Source organism: Suricata suricatta, chromosome 10 (genome assembly GCF_006229205.1).
Source record: "Suricata suricatta isolate VVHF042 chromosome 10, meerkat_22Aug2017_6uvM2_HiC, whole genome shotgun sequence".
Taxonomy (NCBI): domain Eukaryota; kingdom Metazoa; phylum Chordata; class Mammalia; order Carnivora; family Herpestidae; genus Suricata; species Suricata suricatta.
Genome location: NC_043709.1, coordinates 51880995 through 51907396, shown reverse-complemented (window position 1 = coordinate 51907396; position 26402 = coordinate 51880995). Strand labels below are relative to the sequence as shown.

The following is a 26402-nucleotide window of genomic DNA, read 5'->3' as shown; positions in this document are numbered from 1 at the left end:
CACTCTCTAGGAGGGTTGTTTAATCATGGTCTTCCACAGATAATTCAGGCTAAAATACATTCTTGATGATAATAGTACTGAAAAAAAGCAGGAAGTCTATTTCTTTTTTCTTTAAGAAAAGGTGAAGAAGTCTGTCCAAAAATTACTGCTTAAGTATTCAGATTTTAACACTTTGCTAGAGGGACTATTTTTGTTTGTTTTTTTTAATTGGTGATTACCTAAGCTTACTAGAGTCACTATTTTTCCTCCCGTAGTATTAACAAAACTTGTCTAGACTTCTCAGAATGTTCAGAGGACTGGTCCCATGAATTGTCCCCTGGGAAGGCCATGGACTCTCCTCAAAGAAACACCTGTACAAAATCAATTCTTTGATTTTGTCACATTCTTTGTCTTGTTTTTATGTATCATCTTCTTCTAAAAAATTTTTCTAATATAAATTAAACTGAAGTACCTGTTCTCACCTATCAGATTAACATAAGTCCCAAAATTTGACAACATATTCTTTTGGCAATTTAGTAGAACAATGGGCACTTCATACATTGCTAGTGTTACTGCAAAATGGTATAAACCCTAGGGAGGAAGATTTGGCAAAATTACATGTGCTTTTAACCTACAATCCAGCAATTTCATTTTTAGGAATACATCCTAAAGTAATGTTGGCAAAAAGACAAAAGCCCATTTTTGTAGCACTATTCAATAGCAAAGGAATAGAAATAACTCATAAATGGATTAAAACAAACCCTAGTTTCCCTTGCTCAACCTTTGCTTCTTTTTTCTTTTCTCTTTTTTCCCCTTTCTCCTTTGTTTGCACCCCCTCCCTCCCACCATCCCCCAATCTTGACAAACTACAAGGATTGCAAAAGAGCTCTTTACAGAACTTCTACAATTGCTAAGAGGGGGTTATCCCCATGATCCCAAACAGGAGGCATGAAGCAAAACAATCTCTAATGTTCCAACCACAAGTTCCTCTACAGCAAGAGGTGAAACCACATGACCATTACACAAGGACACGTACTCCCTTCTTCCAGTTCTATGAAATCCCTATAAAACTCCAGTTCTGATGCAGCTCAGGGAATTACTTGGTCTTCAGGTAATGCACAACAGCTGAATGAAGTCTTTAGTATCTACTTAAATCATTTTAAATCTTATTTTTCATCGACAAAGCTTATTTTTCACTGACTAAACTATGTTACATCCACCCAATGAAGTATTACTCAACTATAAAAAGGTCCAAGAATTGCCTACATACTATAGTGGGATAATTTCCAGAACTAACTGAAAAAAAAATATCACTGGGGAAAAAATGCATTGAGTATGCAACCATTTATCTAAGAGGGGAGGATGTACATACACATATGTATTCACCTTGTTTTTAAGGTAAACAAAAATATTTTACCATGACCTACAGGGGGAAGACAGGACAGGGAGAAAAGTTAAACTTTTCTGAATATGCCTTATTTTTTACATTTAAATATTTTACATAATAATTCAACTTATAAAAACAAGCTCTAAAAGCTAAAAGTACTATGAAACCATGAGTCTTGTATCTATCAAGCTGGGAGTATAACCACAGTGAGAGGAGCTAGCTACTAATACTACAGCTTTTCAGAAATCATTTGTTGATGGTAGTGTTAGTACTATGATCCTTAGACCTTTCTATGCTCATTGTTGAATAAAACAAATGAAAAATTAACTGGCTTCATTAGTAACCAGGATTACCAGCACAGAAAAAGATACAGACAAAAATCAAAGAAATTAAGTAAAAATTTTATAGTCCTACACTTTAATTGGAGATGTTATGAATTTATAAGAGAATTTACCTTAAAGTTCCTATTTCCTAGTATTGTACCCTGGAAAAACTTTGAAACCACACTTATTCCAACAGTCATGGGCTTCCCTTGTTCTCAGATTACACTTCAAAATATCATTTCCTTCTAAAATGAACCAGGGCTTTTCAGGAAAATAGCTTGTTCCAGGTTTAAGGCAAAGTGTAAGCTAAGGTTGAGAAATGTTTTCACACTAAAAATAGGATTGTTTAAAAACACTAATGAGACAACTTGGAAAGGTTCTCACTGCCCAAAGATAAGGCAATTTGAGCATAAGGATAATAAAGTTCATAATTCTAGTTTTTTTAAAAAACTCATTATTTACCGTTGAAAGAGGCTAAATATATACATTTGAAAATGTGTAAATAAAATCAAGCTTTTATCCTGCCATTAAGAGCCTGGAACCTGCTTCATATTCTGGGTCTTCCCCTCTCTCTCTGCCCCTCCCTCCCCAAATAAACATTAAACGAATTTTAATATTTAAGAGATATTATCAACCAATAAACATAGACTTCTTTTGGATCCTGATTTAAACTATGGATCAATCCATCACTCTCTCTCTCTCCCCGTCTCTCTATATATGTATGTATATATGTATATTACTGTGATTATATGAAATTGTGACCAAATTGTTGGCATATAACAATGTATTAGTTTAAACTATACAAAGGGCACTGGGTGGCCCAGTCAGTTGGTCTGATTTTGGCTCAGGTCATGATCTCACAGTTCATGAGGTGGAACCCTACACCAGGCTCTGTGCTGACAATGTAGAGCCTGTTTGAGATTCTCTCTCTCCCCCGCTCTCTCTGCCTCTCTTCTGCTCACTCAGTCTTGCTCTCAAAAATAAATAAATAAGCTTAATAAAACTAAAAAAATTAACTGCAATATAATGATTTGACATAAGTATATATTGTGAAATTATTAAAACAATAAGTTAATATCTACCATCTCACTTTACAAAATTTCTTGCAATGAGAACTTTAAACATCTATTCTTTTTATGAATTTTTGAATATGCAATCCAGTATTGTTAACTAGAACCACCATGCTGTATGTTACATTCCTAGGACTTGTTATCTTTTAAGCTGAGGTTTGCACCTTTTGATCACCTTTACCCATTTCTTCCCACTGTCCACCCTCCACCTCTGGCAAACGCCAGAGGCATTCTGTTTTCATGAGTTTGTTTTTTTTAGATTTCACCTTTAAGGATGATCATGTAGGTTTTTCTGACTTATTTTATTACTATCATGCCCTCAAATTCCATCCATGTTGTCAATTACTGCAGGATTTCCTCTTTTTATGCCTGAACAATACTCCACTGTGTATGTTTCATATGGTGTATGTGTGTAGGTTTGTGTGTGTGTATATATATTTCAAATGTTATTAATCAATCCACTGATGAACATGTAGGTTGTATCCAGGTCTTCACTGTTGTAAATAATCCCTTGATGAACATACAGGTGCAGAGATCTCTTCAAGGTAACGATTTCAAATTCTTCAGATATATGGAACTGCTAGATCATATGCTAGTTCTTTTTTCAATTTTTTGAGGAACTTCCATACTCTTTTCCATAGTGACCAAATCAATTTACATTCCCACCAACAGTGCACAAGGGTTCACTTTTCTCCACATTCTCTCCAACTCTTGTTCTCTTATCTTTTTGATATAGCCATTCTAACAGATGTAAGGGGATATCTCATTGTGCTTTTGATTTGCATTTCCCTGATAATAAGTGATATTGAGCACCTCTTCAGGTTCCTGTTAGCCCTTTGTATGCTTTCTTAGAAAAAATGTCTACTCAGTTCTTCGGTCCACTTTGTAATCAGATTGTTTATATCTTTGCTATTGAGTTAATATTTTTACATATGCCTATACATTTTACATGTATTAACATATACCTATAACATTTATATGTATTCACATACAAATAATATACATTCTTATACATACATAATATAATGTTTCATATACTCTAAGACATGGATAAAAGATGACACAAATAAGTGAAAAGATATTCAATATTCTCCTGGATTGGAAGAATTAATATTGTTCAAATGCCCATACTACCCAAAGCAATCTACAGTTTCAGTGTAATCTCTATCAAAACTCTATGGGATTTTTCATGGAAATGAATAACCTTAATATTTATATAAAACTACAAAAGACTCCAAATAGTATAATCAATCTTGAGAAAGAAGAACAAAACTAGAGGCATCATACTTCCTGATTTCTAGCTCTATTACAAAGTTGTAGAATCAAAAGAGCATGATATTGGCCTAAAAACAGACACAAAGGTCCAGAGAACTGAATAGAGAGCCCAAAAAGAATCCCATGCATATACGATCAAGTGAATTATGACAAAGTAGCCAATAAATTGTGTACTGAAAACTAGACAGCCATATGCAGAACGAAACTGGAACTCGATCTTACGCCTTACCCAAAACTAACCCGCAAATGTATTAAAGACTTAAATATAAAACCTGAAACCATAAAACTGGAAGAAAACAGGCAGTAAGCTCCTTGGCATCAGTCTTCACAACTGTTTTTTTAAATATTTAACACCAACAGCAAAGACAACAAAGGCAAAAACAAATAAATAGGATTACATAAAAATAAAAAGCTTCTGTATACAGCAAAGGAACATCAACAAAGGGAAAAGGCAGCCTACAGAGAGAAAATATTTGCAAACAGTATCTAGTAAGGACTTCATATCCAAAAACATAAATAGTTTTAAAAAGTCATTTTCTTTTAGGAAAATGAAGAAACAGTTTCAGGAAAAAATGATAATTATCTTCAACCTTCTAATCTGGGGGTAGAGAGGTGGGTGGAGATATCAATGAAACAAAACTGGGTTTTATGGAAGCTGGGTGATTTGGCCAGTATCATACAGCTAGTAAGCAATGAAGCCAGACCTCTAATCTTGTTTGTCTGATTTAAAGCCAATGATCTATTTGACACTCTGAGATACCTCTCAAATGCACCACCTGCACACAGCCACTTGTAAATTATTACCACCTGTATTGCTTACCTTTGCAGGGTTTTCTATGCCTTAAATAAGCATTTATTAACAGTTTAAGAAGTGTAGATGGGTTATAATAAAGTCAAGCCAACTAAAAGAGTAGCAAATTAGCCTTACAAAATAGCCTAAGAAATAGACATTTTAAAATAAATGACAGGTATTCTTAATAAATGCTTTTGTTAATATACCCCATTCATAACTGATAGCACTTGTCTAATAGAAATGAGTCTGTGATATATAATAGAAATGGGCTTACAATATAAGCACATATCTAAAAACTACATTGTGATTCTAAGTACAGATACTACATGGATTTCCAAGTACTTTATAAGCCCCATAACTGTCCTCTTGTTTGTCTTGTTGTGCCAGTGATTTATGGAAGCCAAATAAGAAAATTGTAGTCTCCAGGACCTGAGGAAAGACTTAATAGTACCTCACAGCCTAAAGTAATTGACACCTCTTTTTAAAATGCCAAACAAAGGAAACTCTATGTCAGAGTCCAGTGTTACCATCATCATAAGTCTCAGATATTTAAGCCAGTGAATCTGATATTAAGTGACTAGCATCACACTGGGTACTTTAGACCACCTCTTTGAGGAAAAAAATTTCCTAGTATGCAGCTAGCATCAAGATACACCTTCTTCTGAAATGTTGCCAAGACATAAAAGAAACTCTAGGTTTGAAACTTGTCCAACATGTACATCAAGTCAGCCAGGTTCCTGAGATAGATCACTCTGCTTTTATATTCTTCCATTTCTACATTTGCTCTGCTAGAGTTATGTATTAGTTTATTACTTCTCTAAGGGATTTACTAAATAGAGAACACGAAGAGCTATACACCCCACCTGCAAAATGGGTTTCATCAAATAACAGACAACCTTGGCTGTTGACTTATTCTACCCAGAACATTTTATACTCAGAGTTTTCAAAACTGTTTATTCTTAGTTTTACCCTTAGGCAGCTGTCACATTTCTAGACTGACCCATGTTTTAGAACCATTGGTAGTATGCAACCTAGTAGCATTGTATTATTCGCTTTGCTATGACCCACCACATTTACGGTGTCACACAGTCTACCTATACATCATATCGTTGCTGTTATTATTTTAGTTTTAACCAGTTATTATTAATTTTGTTATTAATCATCCCCTTTCTTCCAAGTGTTGATGATCTATAAATGATGTATAGCATTTGAAGAGAAAAAAAGAACAAAGAACCTAAGTAAGCAAATCCCCTATACATAATTTTTTAGCTCCCCTCAGCCACAATTTTACATTAGGGAACAATTTCAAATTCTTAAACACAGGCCTTGTACTCTGACAGTACTGAAAGAAAACTATAACTGTGACTAGAACAAAGTTGGAGCAGTAACAAGAAATTTCTGCTGCACAACATTCTCTTGGTATTAAATTGTCAAGGAAAGACGCCGCCCTCCAAAGATTTCACAAGCGACTGTTCTTTCCTTCTGATACATTATATACTGATAATACTGAAATCAAGTAAGAATAAATATATAAATTGGGGTACCTGCATGGCTCAGGTCAGGATCTCCCTGCTCTTGAGTTCAAGCCCCGCATTGGGCTCAACGCTGCTGGTGAGGAGCCTGCTGAGGATTCTCATTCTCTCCTCTCTATCTCTACCCCTCCCCCACTCACCTTTCCCACTCTCAGAATAAATAACACATTTAAAAAGTGTTCTTTTCAAAAAAGAAAAAATATATAAATATATAAAAATTTATATATAAATATATAAATAAATATTTAATACTAAGAAATTGACCACAGGCTCACATCTATCACTCTAAAAATTCACAGAGCTGTAGGAAGATCATCAGAATTTAATTGTTTATATATTTTAAATGTAACTGGAAACTTACTTAAGCAAATCATCACAAAATTCTTTATCAAAAAACAAACAGTATTGATCATGCAGTAAAACTTTTTTTTTTAATGTTTTTTATTTATTTTTGAGAGACAGAGAGAGACAGCATGAGCAGGGGAGGGTCAGAGAGAAAGGGAGACACAGAATCCAAAGCAGGCTCCAGGCTCTGAGCTAGCTGTCAGCACAGAGCACAGAGCCCAACGTGAAGCTCAAACCCACAAACTGTGAGACCATGACCTGAGCTGAAGCCAGACGCTTAACCGACTGAGCCACCCAGGTGCCCCTAAAACTCTTCTTTTGAAAAACAGAACATTTCAGACAAATTTAATATTCTTACTTGATAATATTATAGACCCAGATGATAGAAAACAAGGATGCTTTCCTTTCTCCCTGCCTTTATTCTCCTTTCATCCTCCAACAAATATTTGCTAAGGGACAGTATCATTCCAAGAAACAGATAAAGATCAGTCCCTGCCCTCAAGAATCACATAATCTACTGGTTAAGGCAAATAATTTTATTATAAGGTGTATGCATTGATAGATGTAAATCAAAATTGTTTAAATGCCTTAAAGAGAGCCCCAATAGCCCCAGCCAGGTAGAAGACTGTCTTGATATTACTAGAATGATATATTCATCAATATACCAAAAAGAGTCTCCAAGATCAGGTAACTACAACAACCCAGCAGGAAAAAAAGAAATGAGGGCGGAGGGATGGCCTAACTGGGTGAGAGGCATTAAGGAGAACACTTGCTGGAATGATCACTGGGTCTTATACACAGGGGAAGAATCACTGGATTCCACTCCTGAAATCATTATTGCACTATATGCTAACTAACTTGGATGTAAATTAAAAAATAAATAAAAAATAAAAAGTTTTCTCAAGGCAAAGGCTGACTTCTGCCTCTTTGTACTGTATTTAATACTCAGTATAAATACATGGTAGGTGCTTCAATACATAGTAATTGCACACTCAAAACTAGAAAAACATGCAAAGTATTTTCATCATAAAGATATAATTAAAATGCCAGTGACCTTGATAAGTTAAAAATAAACAGAAAATAAATGAAAACTAGAACAAGCCATTGACTTAACCGACTGAGCCACCCAGGCACCCCTCTTTGGGTCATTCTGAGACATCAATGAACACTATATATATATATATATATATATATATATATAGCACCCATGTAGGGTATTCAATAAATTAGTCTCCTATCTTTACTATTTATACAAAAGAAAAGATTTCCCAACTGTAAAGGAGATCCTCATCATTCTCCTTTTAAAATATTCTAAGCTGAATGCCTGTGGAAAAGGTTATTCTACAACCTTCCTTATCCAAAGGTCCAATCTCCCTTGAGAGCAATAAGACAGTGCCATCAACTATAAAGCATAAAGTCCACCCATTCATTTATCTCACAACCATTGCATATCAATCCTATGTCATGGGCTCGGTTTCAGACCAGTGTCCTGTAAACCTGGTCTGAGTTTCCAATCTAGATAATCTGATGGACGATGAGCATCTACAACAAACACCAGTGTTGGAATTCACCATTCTCTGAAACAACTTTCGGTCTTTGGACAGAAGGAAGTGTTACTCACAAAGAAAAACAGAAGGGGAAGAGTTTTGAGGAAATTGAAAATGAGTTCAATCTCAGATGTGTGGAGTTTTAACATTCCACTGAGACACCCAGGTGGGAATGTCTAGTATACAACTGGAGACTCAGATCAAAAAGGTCTTGCCAGGCCCCACAATTAGGCAATTGTAATCACACAAAAGCACTAGTTAAGTGACAAGGGAAGATGAGATCAACAAGGAAATAAAATATGTTGATAATAGAAACATGCCAACAAGGGAAGAGACCTGAGAACATCAATATTTCATCGAAAAGTCTAAGGAAGAAAAGCCAGCAAGAGAGGTTCGAAAGAAATGGTCACAGAAGTAACTTGTGACAAATACTGTTTAACAAGACCATAGGGGAGAAGAGTTGAGCAGAAAAAGAGAGCACTCGTCTAAAACAAATGTCAAAGAGATCAAATAAAATGAAGCTTAAATAAAATCCACTGAATAAAGAATGTAATTTACTCATAAAAGTGTTCAAAGAAAGATAACAATAAAGGGTCCACTTAATGTTTGAATGCTTGAAAAATAATGCTCTCCAGGGAACTGTCCACTTGCACTGAATGCTCCCAGTGTTAGACTTTTCCCACTTTCAGGGAGCCTGGGTGGCTCCGTCAGTTAAGTGGGTGGCTTTTGTTCAGGTCATGATCTCACAGTCTGGGAGTTCAAGCCTGGCATCAGGCTCTGTGCTGACAGCTCAGAGCCTGGAGCCTGTTTCGGATTCTGTGTCTCCTTTTCTCTGCCCCTCCCCTGCGCACACTCTGTCTCTCTCTCTTTCCAAGAAATAAATAAGCATTAAAAAAAAATTTTTTTTAAGAAATTTACCACTGTCTAAAACTCATCATCTTTGGACAGCTCTAAATACAACAAACTTTTTCATTTTGAATCAAAATATTTCTCCTTGTATATCTGTCCACTAATATAAAAGTGGACAATAGTTTTCTAAATATTTGAAGATAAGTTTTGTGATACAGCACTTACCCTAATTTGCAAACATGTGTACATACATAAATGTATACTTATTGGCTCACTCTCTTACTAAGCTCCAAAGACACACTCTGCTTTGCATACCAAGTATCTGCAGCACATAGCCCAGTGCCTGAAACATAGTAAGTGGTCCATACACAACGATTAAATGAATGAATATATTGACAAATAAAAGTTAAACTCTAGAATTACTGAATGAACTTTTAGCATTCCTTTTTTTTTTTTTTTTCCTTAAGAAAGAGAGAGCATATAAGAGGACAAGCATGAACAGGGGAAGGGCAGAGGAAGAGGGAGAGAATCTTAAGTAGACTCCATGTTCGGCACGGAGCCCTACTCAGGGCTCAATCTCACAACTGTGAGACCATGACCTGAGATGAAATCAAGAGTCAGACACTCCACCAACTGGGCCACCCAGGCGCTCCTGGGGTTTTGTTCTTAATTAGATTCATGTTCATACAATTTTCTTAATCAATATGAGAAAGCAAGATAGACTAGGTGCCTCTTCAACTCCTTCCAGAATGCTGATCAGAAGAAAAGCTTAAAAACATTATTTATAGTGGAAACATCCCACTAGGAAATCAGGACACATGATTTCCTATTTCTGCCCTATTTCTGTGTCCTTCAGCACACTTGCCTACTTTTCTGGACCATGGGGTCTCATTTATAAAGTGAATGCTTTGGATTATATACACCAAGGTTTTTTCCTGATTCAAAACTCTAAGATTATGGGGGAGGAGCAGAATCACATGTAAATGTTATAATAAAATGTGTAAAAAAATATTTGAAGTGCCTATTCATTGCTCTCATCATATTTTCTCAGATTTCACATTTTTCTTTTCTAAAGTTACTGTGTGTCTACGGTAAGCTCCTTTTATACCACATTTTCACTTTGCCATATCCCCAGTCATTTGAAATAAAACTGCCCTGTCATCTTCGACAAAGTGGCTCTTCAAGTGGAATTATATTGTTGTTTGTTATGATTTTAAATCTTCTCTGTAACAAGGGGCTTTTCTTGTGGCCCCAGCTAGAAAGTTTTGTTGCTACTTATAATTTTGGAACACAATCTATCATGATTTTTTTGGTAATTAAGACAAATTATCACCAACTTCGCATTCTTTAGGCCACAGCTATAATTCAGACCAAAAAAGTGATTCAAGTATACAAAGAGCATATTATATATATTCTAAAAATATATATATATTTTATACACACACACACATGCACTGGTGTTGCATAATACCTCTCATTTCAAAAAATAAAAAAAGAGTATGTCCCCATTCTTTTCCTTCGAAGACAGAGTCAAAAGAAAATACAACATAGCTGTAATACAGTACTTCCCCTTTGATGTTGTCATCATATTAACACCACCCATAACCTTCAAGAAGAGGAAACTATTATTCATATTACCATAGAATGTCTGCTGCCTGCATTATCATATCATTAGGGGAAAAAGTCCATTTACAGATATATTTTCTGTTTTACTCCAAAAGGGATTGTCTGAATTCTTCCAATATAATTAATGTTTTCATGAGGCTTTGTCATTAATCCGAAAATTAGAAGATTGCATTGTTCAATACTCAGCAAGCATTTAGCATCTAATTATCCTGATACTGATGTTCTGCAGAAGCAACTGACTTCTGCCACCAGGAATTCTGCATAAGGCTATTCCCACCATACCCAGAAGAAACCCATTTCTTACACGGCAAAAAGCCCAAGAGAGGTTTTTGTAAGACAAGAGGTGCCTGGGTGGTTCAGTTGGTTAAGCATCTGACTCTTGATTTCAGCTCAGGGCATGATCTCAGCGTTCATGGGACTGAGCCCTATTTCTGGTTCTCCACTGACAGCATGAAGCCTGCTTGGGCTTCTCCTCTTCTCTCTCTGCCCTCCCCCACTTACATATGCACTCTCTCCCTCTCTCTCAAAAAATAAATTCCAGAAAAAGACATAACTTACATCACATTTGCTTAAGAGTTGGAGTTTGGGGGATTTTTTTTTCCAAATCAAAAGAATAAATATTTGAGTATATAAATGAATTTTTCAAATTTTCTTGAACCCTAGCACTATATCTCTTATTAAAGTTTTTCATCAAATGAAATGAGAATCATAGAAAGCTACTTATGGGAAAATTGGGGCATAGTCAAAGAATGCTATGGATGTCAGTGTAATTTTAATGATACAATTCTAAACTTAAAGAAACCAAATCTACTTAAGCTGTCTAAATATAAATAATTTGAACCAAGACAATTCTCCAACCAGCACCACGTTAAGCAAAAGGAGCATAATTTTCCAACTAAGGAAATTGAGTATGACTGACAGTGTATCATATGGGTAAAAACTCAGCTCTGAAGGCAGCCTGTGCGTTTCGAGACTCACCTCTTCTTCTTACAAACTATGAGGCCTTGGTCAAAGCCTCTTATTTATAAAATAGGGATAACAGTCTTTCCTCTCAAATTTTTGTGTGAATTAAATGAGATAATTCATGTCAAGTGTTTAGCACAGTGGCTGGCACATTGTAAATGCTCAAGTTTTAAATGTTAAAAAGGTCTATAGATCTCTACAGAAAGTAACAACCCCAGAAGTCTCTGTCCCCTCACTGTGTTCTTGTCCATGATAGCTATGCCGAGAACCAGGCTTCATACAATGATATTCAGGGGATAGCAGAGCCAAAATGGAAACAGGCAACTCTGGGCATGCTCCCCACTTTCCTCCATTGCTCCTTTTTCTTCAATAGGCAGCAGGTCACTGGCGGAAAGGTGGATCCCGTGGTTTATGAGGCTCCCTTGCTGTAAGCTGAGCAAAATGCCTGAGAGAGAACAATGGAGAGAAGGGTGGCTCTTCCTGCTGACATTAAAAGAAAAGCTGAGGGGCGCCTGGGTGGCTCAGTCGGTTAAGCGCCTGGCTTCGGCTCAGGTCATGATCTCACGGTTTGTGGCTTCGAGCCCCGTGTCAGGCTCTGTGCTGACTGCTAGCTCAGAGCCTGGAGCCTGTTTCAGGTTCTGTACCTCCCTCTCTCTCTCTCTGACCCTCCCCTGATAGCTCTCTGTCTCTCAAAAATAAATAAAAACATCAAAAAAATTTTTTAAAGAAAAGAAAAGCTGAGATTCTTTTTTATTCTAGTGTTCTCCAGGATTCTCTCCTTGGTGATTTTTAAACACTCTTCTTGGAGATCTCATCCAGTTAGAAAGTTTCAACAGCTTCATATACACTGGTGCCCTCCCAAACCTCTCGCTCTAAACTGTAATTCTGTCCTCAACAACAGACCCCAATGTAGGAGTATTTATTTAGATTTTCTTTTGAGTATACCAAGGATGCCTCAAACTCAAAATGCCTAAAATTTAGCCAGTTACCTTCATCTAGATGGACTACAGTAGGCTCTGAGATCTCACTGTACAAACAGCAGGAGTCACCTAAGCTAGAATCTGTTCTGGATTCTTTCCTCTCCATGTTCCACCCGTTTAGTCTCCAAGATCAAATGATGCTTTTCCTCCCTTCTTCCAATTCCTGTCTTCAATCTTTTGCCAGTTTCCACCACAATCGCTGAAATAGGTCTCTAGTTGTTTTCCCGGGCTTCCTAGCCTCTACCCTCCATAGAAACTAACCTCTATGCTCCCACCAAAGAATCTAATTACCAGAGGAGGGTGGGCCTCAAGCAGAATGCCAGTGGCAGGGTACGAAAAGCCGGGCAGCAGAATAATACGTGACTCATTTTGCTACAGTTTCACGTAGAGCAGCTACAAAAGTAGACATAAATGGCAAAGAAAAAGATTACCTTTGATGTAACAGAAAGATATACTGTCAAGAACTGTGAAGGGTATGGGATTTTTACTCTCCTTGCAAGCTTACAATTTAGCCTACCATTTTTATGGATGTTGGCAAAAGACCTAAGACTCCTGAGTCACAGATGGAGGGCTATTTCTCACACACACAGCAAAGCAGCATGAATATCACATTTGAATTGGTTTCCTTTGCCCCCAGATCTTACAGGTGTGATGCAAGGCTGCCTATGTGGATGCTTCACACACTTTGATTTGTGGAATCCGGAACTTAAAGAAGCCAAAGATTTTATAATGAGCTACAAAGAGATCTGCCCTTTGCTCTAGAGGGAAACATCATATCTATTATGTTGGACAGAGAGTAAATCTGCCCTGTGATTCAGAGGGAGATACTACCATCCAAGCCTATTCAGGTATTAAACAGCCCTAAAAATGTACTATGAGCAGTTAATGTCTTGAGACCCACAGAAAATTGTCTCCCAACAGGTAGGCCGTGAATTCAAACCAGACTCTTGGAACCCACTGGCTATAGGATTTTTACCACTCTGTCAGTTTCTTCACCTAAAATTGAGGCTAGCACTCATCCCTAACTCACACACACTTTACAAAACCAAGTGAAATCACAAGCATGAATGAGTTTTATAAAGCAATATAGCACTAACTATGCAAATGTAGTCATTTATGCCTCTGGAACTTTGTTATTTATTATAGAAATAAAAGAAGAAAATTATTTAGAATTTTATAATAAAAAAATTAAAATTCAATTAATAAAATACTTATTAAATGCCAGAATGTGTTCTAGGTTAGGCTTGGGTAGTATAAGGTGAAGAATAAGACAGACTCCTTGACCTCAAGAATTCCAGTGTAGGAAAGAAGCAGATAGGACAGCATCTAAGATATGTGACAAAACAGAAGCATAAAAGGATGATCTATGGTAACCACTGGCTTATAAAGCTTGGAGGAACTTAAGTAATCATTAACCTAACCATTTCATTTACCAACAAGAAAACTGATTAAAAAATACTAAATAACTTTTTTTTTTTTTAAGAGTTGACAACTAACTGATATCAGGGTCAGAACTAGACCCATTCTTTCTGATTTTTAATTTGAGAAAACACCTTGACAGAAATTTCATATTCCTGATAAAGTTTGTGCAACACCGAGAGGAAAATCTGGTTTGGTAACATCATTTTTCTCTCCTCTATGGTTTTATTTCAGTTCATTGCCACTTTACCTCTTTGCTACCCCAGAATTACAATAGCTTTATTTATTCTTTGTCTAACTTCTTATCTCTCTCTCTCAAAGGTGAAGGATTTCCTCTGTATGAAAATGCTAGCCAGATCACACTTCCCTTCTGATCCCTGTTTTCTCCCTTTCATGTCATCTGGGCACCTACCTAATTCTACTTCCCCTTCATATCCCACAAAATGCTAACTAACTCTACCACCGTCTCTATCTCTGACTGCCAGTTATTCAATCTGCTTCTTTCTTTCATTTCACTCCAGTCTGCCATACCATCTACACAGTGAACTTGAAGCAGACTTATCAAAATACAAAGTGAAACATTAACCACGAACTCTTAAGTCCACCTTAAAGACTGAATGTAATCAGCTGCTAGGAAAAGATACAAGGCAAGGAAAACCATAGCTCAACTACTCTTCCTAGAAGTACAGCTGGACTTGAACAACAGGGGAATCAAGGGCACCAACACCTGGCACAGATGAAAAATCTGTGTAGATCTTCTGACTTTCCAAAAAACTTTACTATTGACCATGACCAGAAGTCTTACCTGCAACATAGTCAATTAATGCATATTTTCTATGATATATGTATTATATCCTGTACTCTTACAATAGAGAAAAATATTAAGAAAATAATAAGGAAAAGCATTTATAGTACTGTACTGTATTTATAAAAAAAAAAACCATATAAGTGGACCCACAAAGTTCAAACCCCGTATTATGCAAGGGTCAACTGTTTAACTTTGCTCCCAGGTAAAATTTACCAAAGTACAATAAGCTTGATTTTAATTCTATTTATTGATTTTGCAATGTTTTCAGTACTATACAGTACCTAAATTTTTCATTCATCTCTTATTTGGGATTGAGGCAGGGAAAAAGAACAGATCCCTTTTTCAGTAAGTTCCGTATTAGCACCAGTTCCATAGCCTTAGAGGTTGTATATTAATTATACAAGTATGAGTGTTTAGGGACAGTACAGGGGAAAACCAGATCCATTCACCTTAAAGTCTGTCTTTTGACTCATAAAGAATTCCAAAAATATTTGGAAGAGTAAAGACATCATACTCAAGGGTTTTGAGAAAATTTTTAAGTATATAGTTTATATGTGTGTATGTATGTACATAAGTATATGCTAATATAAGCAGTTTAGTGCAGTCTTTTCAAATAAAAGCAATGCAAAAAATTCAAATTCAAGTTTCTAGTAATCTACTGAGTTGACTTGTTTTGGTTTTATGATACACAAAGGTTTCCTTAATAATTAAATATAGGGAAAGAGTTTTAATTTTGTGAAATCTTCCATGGCAGCAAGCATTTGAAAGCTTTATTTAACACAAAAGGACTAAAATAAAAATCAATAAATACTTGAATGCATACTATCCATACTAAATAGCATTTAAAATTAGAATACCAATAATTTTCAATATCACTTAAGCCAAGAACAATGGTATCACAGTTAATAGTTCCTGAAGGTGAAAAAAGCAAATCTGGTTCATGATAAATTATGAAAATGGTAATTATGTAGATAAGAATAAATGGCTTGAAATTCCCTAATGAATGATGAGTCAAGTCACTGACAAGAGCAATCAAAATATACTCCATATGTGATTAACAAATTTGACATTGACAAATATTATTTAATTTATACAACAGTAGAATCACAAGCATACATAGTCTCTAAACCTCTGGATTATAATAAATTGTGGAAAGAATGGAATTATCCATCAGCATGTTTTTCTCCTTTATGATTTACCTGAGATGTATTTTTAGTGCTAAAATATCTTTCAGGTTACAGATGGAAAGTATAGGTCAAAATAAATGGCTCTCCCTCTCTTCTCTCTCTCTCACACTCAATTAGACAGGATAAATGACAATTCTTCACAGAATACTTCTTACCCATTGAAGAAACTTACAAAAAGGCATTCTATCAATATGAACTATTAATCATCTTCCCATTAAATGTATTACGTGCCAATTATGTGCTAGGACATTACACTAAGCACTAAGCATTGAGAATCAAAAGAAACATGACATACATGATTTTGCCTCACAGAGCTTACAGTCTAACAGATTCAATGAAATTCCTATCATTACTCACCTATAAGCAAAGATATTCTATAGGATAAAAACTCCTAAGCACTTAAAAGAAATTTAGTAAGAAATAATAGCATTACTAATGCAAACTATATTAAGCATACAACTTGCAAGAAAACAAATTGCTTCTCTCCCTCAGACTGACATGTTTAAATCTAATCTCAGCTTATAATTAATATACCAGCATAAGGAAACTTAAGAATTCCCAGGGCATTGATAAAACTGACAACAAAATAGTCTACCCAGTGAACTGAACTTGTGACAGGAGACCAAGGTCAGAGCTCTGTGGAACAGAGTCACACACCTGAGCTGTGATACCTTTTGGCCTTAGTAAAATGGGTTTAGGAGAAAAAAATTAGTAATATATGAAGTCAAACTCCTTAAATACTAAGTTACTACACCTTCAATCCTAAAGAGACCTCTTCTGGACAAGTATTTAGGGTCAGCAGAGCAAAAACAAAAAAGAGATTTACTTAAAAGTGGTAAGCCCAGGCAACTCACAAAACCATCATTTTTAAATCCATCTTCTCACCTACTCATAATGACCACTCAAGTAGAACAAAAATCTAGACATTGTGGCCAAAATTTTGACATTTAAGCCCTAAGAGGAAGCAACTGCTGTTGAAATTCAAAAAAAAAAAAAAGATTTGGAGAGCTAAAATTGACCTGGCATGCTAGAGTACATCCATGTATAATGTCATGCTATAGTTATGAAATAAATACGCTTACTTCTTCAAAGTATAAGAAGTAAACCAAACTTGCATTAGTATGTGAAAAACAGTCTCTGATTTATGCTTTGGGATAAAATAGATCCACTAAATAGAAAACTAGTAAATAAAGCAAATACTTATAAATTCCACACTCAGATTAGAAAGCCTTTGAGGCAAATGTTTGGAGTCAGTAGCCAGGTTTAGCTGCTCACGATAGGGAGAAACCTGTCAGAGAGGTAAGAGTGGGAAACCTCCCGCCCCGGTACGTGCAGGGAATGAAATCCAGCAGTGAAAGAGCTCTCAAAGCTTTGCTACCTAACGTGTAGTCCATGGGCCAACAGCAATAGCTTCACCTGAGAGCTTGTTAGAAATAGAATTTCGGGCCCCACCCCAGAACCTCATTTTAGCAAATTTCCCCCAGATGATTGGTGTGCAAATACAAGTTTAACAAACACTGATCTAAAGGATAAGGCATTACAGAACTATAGAGCCCATTCCAAATATTGGCCATAGATTTAAACTTCTGCATCTCCAGCACATCCCTTAAGCCCTCCAAGGTACCACCAACTTTAAGGTGAGCTCAGCATCAACTGTACAATGACTCAATAAGAAGAAAGAAAACTAAATGCAGAGGTGAGAATGAACCACTTCTCATTATCATTCAGCTCCTCTAGCTGAGCCCTTAACTGGAAACCACCTGGCTCCAAATGCCAGGAGGGCTGGAGGATTATGGGTAGCAATGACAGAAGGGCAGGCACATGCCTATTTCCCTAACTAGCTGTCCTCACACATCCATCTGTCAACATGGCACATTCATGCCCCTTCGCCTGCATATGGCCTATAGATATGTCTGTTGGCCCACACGATATTTCAAATTTGAATTCATTCCCAATATTCATGAATCTGGACTTTCACATTAAAAAAAAGTCTAAGCACCTAATTCTCTTCCACAAATCAGAAAATGTGGCAACACCAGACCCACATTCCAGCATGGTGCTAAGACTCAGCTGTCCGACTTCGATGTTGACCAGAACCTCCACACTCTCTGGAGTGTCCCCAACACTATAGCTGAGATTGAGTGTCACTTGTCTTTTGTTACCTTCCATTTGGTCTGCTTCAATCATTCATGTCCCCAGCCTGACCCTATAGGCTTTTGAATTTTTGACCCCCTTATTGATCTCAAGTCACTCAACTTATCTGAATTTGTTCTATTGTTTGCGTAATTCAGGAAAAGGAGCTACGGTCTGTATCACCTTCAGTTTGATCAGAAACCTTCTGAGCTGGAATCAATCCTTTCAATTACATAGTACCTCACCCTAAATAGATCCTATGATTTTTTTTCCTACACAATTCATTCCAACTCTGACATTTTAGCTATTTTAACCATTTCTTTTCAAAACTGTGAATCATAGTTATAAACAATAATAGCAAGAGAAGGACACAGCAAAATCCATTGTTGAATCATTCCTCCAATTTCATTTCAAAACTTGAATATATTGAAATAGGAAACTGGGCGCCTGGGTGGCTCAGTTGATTGAGCATCCAACTTCAACTCAGCTCATGACCTCCTGAGTTTGAGCCCCACAGCCAGCTCACTGCTGTCAGCACAGAGTCCACTTCAGATTCTTTGCCCCTTTCTTTTTCTGCCCTTCCCCAAATTGCCATGTCTCTCTCAAAAATAAACACAAACATTAAAAAAAAAGTGGTAAATTCCATGAGGGCAAGTACATTTGTTTACTGAGATACCTCTCAAGCACCTAGAGCATCCTCAATAAATACTGAATAAATGAAGGAACTTTCCCCAAGAATTATAAATTCTCAAAAATTCATACACAGATTTTGAATGAATGCCTTTAATTGCCATCAAGTATATGAAGATTGATTTGCTAACCTAACTCTATTTGGGTTCATCAAACAAACCTTTGGATTTCAGTGATTACAAAAACCAGCAGTAGAGAGAAGACATGTTACCCTAACAAGCCTAAGACTCGTGGCCTATCACAACTTGTTTGGCAACAAAAACAACGTCATGTAAATTAGGCAAAATGGCTACACTGAATTATGAGATTTCCTCTGATTCAATTCTATGTACCCACATCTAGAGTCTTTGGTCATCACCATAATCATCATCATCATCCCAATCTTCTAAGGCTGGACAACTACCACAGATCACTTACTGAAAAGCATTTATGAACAGTTACTGGTGTGCCAGGAACTAAGTGCTAGATGTCTGACTTCCTAACTAAAAGACATGGCCTGCAATACTATTGTATCTCCCAAGCCGTGACGCTTAGATCTGGACACAATGAAGAACATTACATTTTTAATTCTCTTGAAAACTTGAAAATAAATCCCTGAGAAACAGAGGGTACAGGGAAATGAAGTGATTTTCTTGCGGTTAAGGGTTATTTAATGGGAGGGCTACAAAAGCATCTCTAGAGCTCTCACCTCTGCCCTACATTGGTTTTATAAAAGTCATTTTCAAAATGTATCCACTAACCAAAATGCAAGCTAATGAATTTTAGCCACTCAACAAATGATATGATGAGCAAATGTATCTTCAAATAGCAAAGTCTAAATCTTGACCAAACTCTGGTATATTTATAAACATACCAACAATCAATCTAAAAAGAGTTTGCAGTAAAGTACACGCATCTTAGCAGAAAACTACTGTGATACAGGATTTCAAGAACTAAACCTAAAATAAAATTGTTAGAAATTTGCCTTACACTGAAAGCTGCCCCAAATGGGGCCCGTTTTATGGAGGATGAGATTTCAATGCCCTTTCACTCTCCTCCTTGGCTTTTGCATTGCCTGTGGATCACCTACCTCCTTTCCCTGTGGATACCACACAACAGAAGAACGAATTCAACTCAACTTTCTGTACAAAATACAAACAAAAGCAAGACCAGGTCACTGCTACTCATATGCCTGATGGCCACTCTAAGAGGAATTTACCGAACTCTCTCTCCTGCACCAACACACGTAAGTATGCTTTTCACCATACATCTAGAACAAGGGAAAACTAAAGTAAGGAGATGGTAACAATATCAGTTTCTTCCACCTTAAGTACATTTGGAACTGCCCATAAACTAATACAAATAAGAAATATAAGTGTGTATGTTGCTTTCCTCAAATGATCTGCCTTGGCCATTTCTGAATTCTTGGCTCATTCGGGTAGTCACAGATTCGCTCTATTGGAACACAAGGTTCCTCCGTTCAAGTAGACCAAATATTAGCGCTGTGGAAGCCTGCCCTCCAGAAGAATGTATTCTAACAAAAATCTCTGTATTCTGCTACTAGGCTGAAGCTTTGTTATTAAGATTTCCTATGACCACATAAGCCTTTTTCAGTGGCCTGCTTTTGCTTAGTGTGATCCATAATGACACACACACAAAGACAGGAAAAAGACTGGACAATTAACCCACCCTACCTTTCCTCATAGTCTTTTCCCTAAGACAGCAAGCATATTTAGTTCCTCCAATATTTAAATACAATTCTCATTGGAATCTCAAAGGAAGAGGTTAAAAAAGAGAAACACTGATCCAAAATCAAATAAAACCATGGCATAGCCATGTAAGTAATAATTCTGAAAGTTCAGTTTTGTTGTACCAAAGAGAAACTGTCCCCTCCTAGACCGGGCCATTTGGACTTGAAAACTTTAATTGCAAAGCACAAAGGCACTTTTCCAGAAGTCTTTTGTCACAGTGCCTACTACAGATACCTTCATAAATTTCCTTATAGAAACTGTATAATCCACCACAGAAAACCAAAGTGTTATTCTGTATTATTAAACCCAGCAGAAAGCTCCATATGCAGCAACAGGAGGCCATAGGCAATTAACTCTGTAAATTGAAAGGTTTAAAATTTTTGCATGACCTTTAAAGGTCAACACAGTTGCCTATTCACATGCATACAATTATACAGTGACTAGTTCATAGCAGAAAAAAAAAGAAACAAAAATATTTAGTGAAACAAACCTTGCATTCATTAAAAGCTACTGTATACTCTCCAAGCTTTATGCTAAGAGTTAGCTTTGCATAGCCCACAGAGATAAAAGAGCAAAAGAGACTTGTCTGCTTGTCCCCATTTTGTCAAAGTATTAAATTCGGCCCCACCACTATAATTGCTCAGAATGCAACACTGTCACATTAACCAACCACTCTGTGAAGAATTTCAAAAACTGACTGTATAAAACAAAATAAATATACATCGAATTAAGTGAGTATGCTTCTGCTATGCCTAAGGGAAAAGGAGACGTACCTCTGCTAATTGCCCATTCAGAGGAAATCATAAAACAATTACAATACCTATGGAATAATTTAGGAAATTGAAAGAAGTGGTTAAAAAGGCTTTATCTAATATAAGCATGTACAAGCTAATTCCTTAGTTCTATCACATGCCTCATATGCATCACTGTGAATAAAATAGAATATTCTACTTATAGCTTATATAGTGTTTCCATCTGAATCACAAAAGTGACCTGAAAGTCTATTTTCCAAAGGCAGTAAAAATCAATTGGCTAAATAGGCCAGAACTTCATGGATTCCAGTTACTAGTTTGCCTATTATCACAACATAGGATGAAATCCAACATATACATGTGGTACACACACTGGGAAGTGGGTGGGTTTTGGAAATCTAACAAATGTGGAATCTATCAATAAATTCTGGAAAATTTGTAGATACTATGTGTAAACCAGAGTAGCATACTCCAATGTAATGGTTTGTTTTAACTCTGTGGAGGTGCACAGTTAAGGAAGTTCACTTACAAACATATACAGTGTTTTAAATGTGTTGAAATTCCCAGTCATGGGGTCAACAAACACATCCCAAGCCCCTCTACATAAAGGACAAAATTGAGGAGTACATTTGTAACCGACAAATAAAAATATATCCAAAAGAAAGACTAAAAACATTTGTAACCTAACAAGTAAAAATATCTCCAAAAGAAAAACTAAAGAGAAAAACATACTACATGCAACAGTGATTCAAACAGTAAAACTCAATTATAAATGACCTTGTGAAACCATGGATGCAGTTGCACTGTAGGTCAAATCATGTAAAATAGTGACAAACTATGTACCTAAAAATATAGACTTTTTTTAAAGTTGTTCTTTCCTCTTTAACACAAAACCAGTGTAATACATGGGTGCAATTAAATGAATACATATATATGTATATGGACATCTAGACATCTAAAGATTACACAGATAATACAGAGAAATGTGGGGGCGCCTGGGTGGCTCAGTCGGTTAAACCTCCAACTTCAGCTCAGGTCAGATCTCACGTTCGTGGGTTCGAGCCCCGCCTCAGGCTCTGTGCTGACGGCTAGCTCAGAGCCTGGAGCCTGCTTCCGGTTCTGTGTCTCCTCCTCTCTCTGCCCCTCCCCCTCTCATGCTCTGTCTCTCTCTGTATCAAAAATAAATAAAACATTAAAAAAAATTTTAAATACAGAGAAATGTATTTAAATACTACTTTTCTTCACATTCTAACAAGTCTAACCACACCTCTTAAATTTCTGTTAAAAATAAAGAGAAAACATGGGGCACCTGGGAGGCTCAGTCGGTTAAGCCTCCAACTTCGGCTCAGGTCATGACCTCACATTTGTGGTTCAAGCCCTGTGGTGGGCTCTGTGCTGACAGCTCAAAGCCTGGAGCCTGCTTCAGGTTCTGTACCTCCCTCTCTCTCTCTGCCCCTCCATGCTCATGCTCTGTCTCTGTCTCAAAAATAAATAAAACATTAAAAAAAATTTTTTAATAAATAAAAAAGAGGAAACAAAGATTGCTTGCTATATTTCATCAACAAGGACCCCTGCCTGAATCACTGTCCCAAATGAGTATAATAGACTTTCTAAAAATGACCAAATAAATCAGTGGTCAATGAAAACTAAAAAACAAAAACAAACTTCTAGTTCCATTTGCTGGGCCCACCTTTCCATCTTCCCTGTATCACACTATGCTCCAGATCTAAAGCAAATCAGAGCTAAAGCAAAACTTTTCTCTAAAAAGACTTAGGATAACTCCCGTGTGAAATTATTCTTGTTCTTCCAGTGGTATAGGTCAATATGCTCGAAGTAGTTTAGAATAAAGTTAACTAAAGAATTTTGGAACAAAATGGCTAAGGCACCATATTATGTATCATTTAAAAAATATCAATGGTTTGTAAGAAAGATAGATGTCAAATACTCTGCAAGCATGGGGACCAGATAGGAAGTTGATCTAGTTAGTTTGGCCTTCAGATCTAGCAGCAGCCTGTGTTAATGTATTTCTTCTCTTTGTTTTGATGGAGCCCTACTAATGACAGGTTGATGAATTACATGTGTAAATATCAGGCATAGATCAAAGGGGACTATGTTAGATGCTTATTATACTTCATCTTCGTGTTTTTCGCCAAGAAAATGAAACTGCATTACACAGTAAAGTTCCTTATTTTTACTTGAATCTTCAATGAACAAAACAGCTGCAGAATAATACGACCTAATGAGGCATCCCTAATAAAATACTGGAGAAGTGAAAGCAAGAGCACTGAACTGTCTGCACTCTGGTTGTTTCATCTTCTCAAATCTATTAGAAGTAACTGATGACACTTTGGAACATTCCTAGTTTGGGGAATGCTTCAGATAAGCAAATGGCCATGGGTTTGCAGCCACAGCTGAACTTCGGCAGAATCTAACAATACCTTTTACTACAACCCATGATGATGCCTGGAAAATGCTGGAAAGGCACATCTTACCCTACGTGTATAGGTTAATCCATACCTGCAGATAGTGATAAATCAATCCTAAAATGCACTTTCAACCTATCAATATTCAAAAACACCTTGTAAAAGAATCATCATTAAAATACTAGAGTGAAGACACTGGATCCAGGACCACTAAAAAAATTTTATAATATACAAAATCATTTTTATAAAATCATTTATCACCCCTTAAGTTTCATCACTTTATAAATTTTTGAAAAGGAAAAGTGGCCACATCTAAAAACAGATCTTTTTACAGCTGTGTCATCACATTTTATAATTTGGTGGTTAGTAAATACTATAATGCAGTGTCTCAGCAATATGTATCTTTTTTGACAGAGATCCATGGATGTTTCAATGAATCTTCATTCTTCAATGTGGCATAGTTAAGATAGCTAGCATTTTCCAGATTCAGAATCACGCATACTCAGAAACCTTCCATTCACCTTTGGTACAACTTGTAGCATCATAGGTGCTTGCTTTACAAGGTTTTTGGTGGTTCTTCCAGAGGTATCATCTTAGCACTATGTATAATGTGTAAGTTCAAGTATCCTCAACTACACAATCTAATTAAAGGTAAGAAAAGAATCAAGATTTTAGTCTCAAAAAAATGCCTCATTTGAATATAACACACTGACACTGCGCTCTTCCTCTTAAGAGTCACGGTGTCTAGGCAGTCAGCTGGTAGTGACACTGTTCTCATAGTATGACATCTATAAATGTAACCCAATCTTTTCACTGAAAATTAAGAAAATAATCAAATAAGCTCCAGTTTGGTTACTGATGGCCTTTCAATGGCTACTGATGGCTTTAAAAAAATTAGGGCTCTAAAAAGGTCAACATGCAAACAATTAACTCAAGATAAGATCCAGAACAGATAAAGTAGGCAGAGAAAAAGAAATGTGATCATTTCTAAGGATGTTAGGTACAATTCTGACATTGTAAAAGGTTTACCAGTCTTGAGAACACATGTGCAAACATGGAAAGGCTGGAATAAATACAAGGAATCTTAATGCTTTGCTTTTTGTAAGGCTTTAGAAGTGTTTTTAATCTCCTTGGCTAGTTATTGCCATTTAGCACTTTAAACAGAAATCTTAAATTACTCATTTCTCTTACCTTACATGGCCTAATAGAACAGTTTTAAAGTGTTAATTGATAACAGTCTGATTATTGATGTCTCCAACAATCTAGTTGGGAAGACAGGAACCAGATAATTACCATCCAGTCAATAGTCATTGAAATTCATCCTGTCCTGAGTGAAGGACCCTTACACACTAACTGCTTGGGGGTACTTTTCAAAGTTAAGAGTGCATCTAGGGCTTTTGTTTGTTTTTTTTTTCCCCGAGAATGAATTTTGCAAAATTCAAGAGGAGACTTAACACTCACGAAAGGAATATATTTTTTCTGTCTTATTGCCACAAGCCGAAGTCAGCCAGCACGAAGGGAAGAGAGGCTAGCTAACCACTACAGTAAGTACACATTTGATTCCAAACCCTCCAGGCAATTGTTTAACACTTGGTCAGGAAGTGGAATACTGAATAGAAAAGCGACGCGTCTACCCGAGGGCTCAGCGAGCGCCTACAGTTCGTCCTTTTCAAGTAGGGACGAGATAGCGCAGACTGCAGTTCTAGGAGAAATAGGGCGACGGATATCAAACTTCCCTTTGCAAAGGCAGTTTCTGGAAATAACACGTTCCCCACTGGCAAGTGCAGATCAGTAGCCTAAAGAAAACACCTCTTGGTGGGAACCTGGCCTTTTGGAACAGAAGGGGGAAGGGACAGCAAAGCAGCGGGGCAGAAAAAGCCATGTACCATTAGTAAGATTTGGGGAGGCATCTATCAGGGGGAAAAAATGTAAAAAAAAAAAATCGTTTCTTGAAGCTGTTTTTTTCTCTGAACGCAGTTGGTAAAACGATCCTTTTTCTAAAGCTCTCCTGTAGAATCCTTTACTAAAGCTTTGTTTCATTCAGTCGTGAAGTGTCCGTTCCCAAATCTAAGAATAGCTTTAAAATAGATGCGGCTCCAGAACTTACCAAGATGATTCTTTATGAAAAGAGTTAGAGGTGGGGAAATCTATAGCCTCATTGCAACGCCCACCCTCGGCAGACAGGCCCGAGAATTAACTAATCAGAAGTGGACGGAAAGTAGGGATTTCAGAAAGGCGACCTGACCCGTCCCACTGGTCCTCTCTTGAACGCGACCCCCAACTCCTTATTAAGAGTCCAAAATGGTTACCAAGTGGGATGGGTTTGCGTGAGGAATGGAATTAAACCCACTGCCACCCTCGGCCGGGCCGCTCGCTGTGCGCAGAGAAATGGGGCAGAGAAGAGCGGGAGGGCGCCGCTCCCCGAGCCTCGTTCGCGTGCTCGGAGCCCCCCTCGGCGTCCCTCTACCCCCGCCCCTACCCTGACCGCCCGCGACGGGGATGCCGGGCGCCCGGCCAGCGCCTGCTCCCCCCGCCCCCCGCCGTCCCGGGGCGCCCCCTCCCCGGGTCCTCCGGCTGCCTCCCGGCCACGG

General features: G+C 37.1%; 1 protein-coding gene across 3 annotated transcripts in view; it reads right to left on the bottom strand.

Annotated features, from left to right (window-relative positions):
* The window catches only part of TAFA2 (TAFA chemokine like family member 2), a 463489-nt gene that overhangs the window by 435439 nt on the left and 1648 nt on the right, over positions 1-26402 (bottom strand). The gene's annotated exons all lie outside the window — the stretch shown is intronic.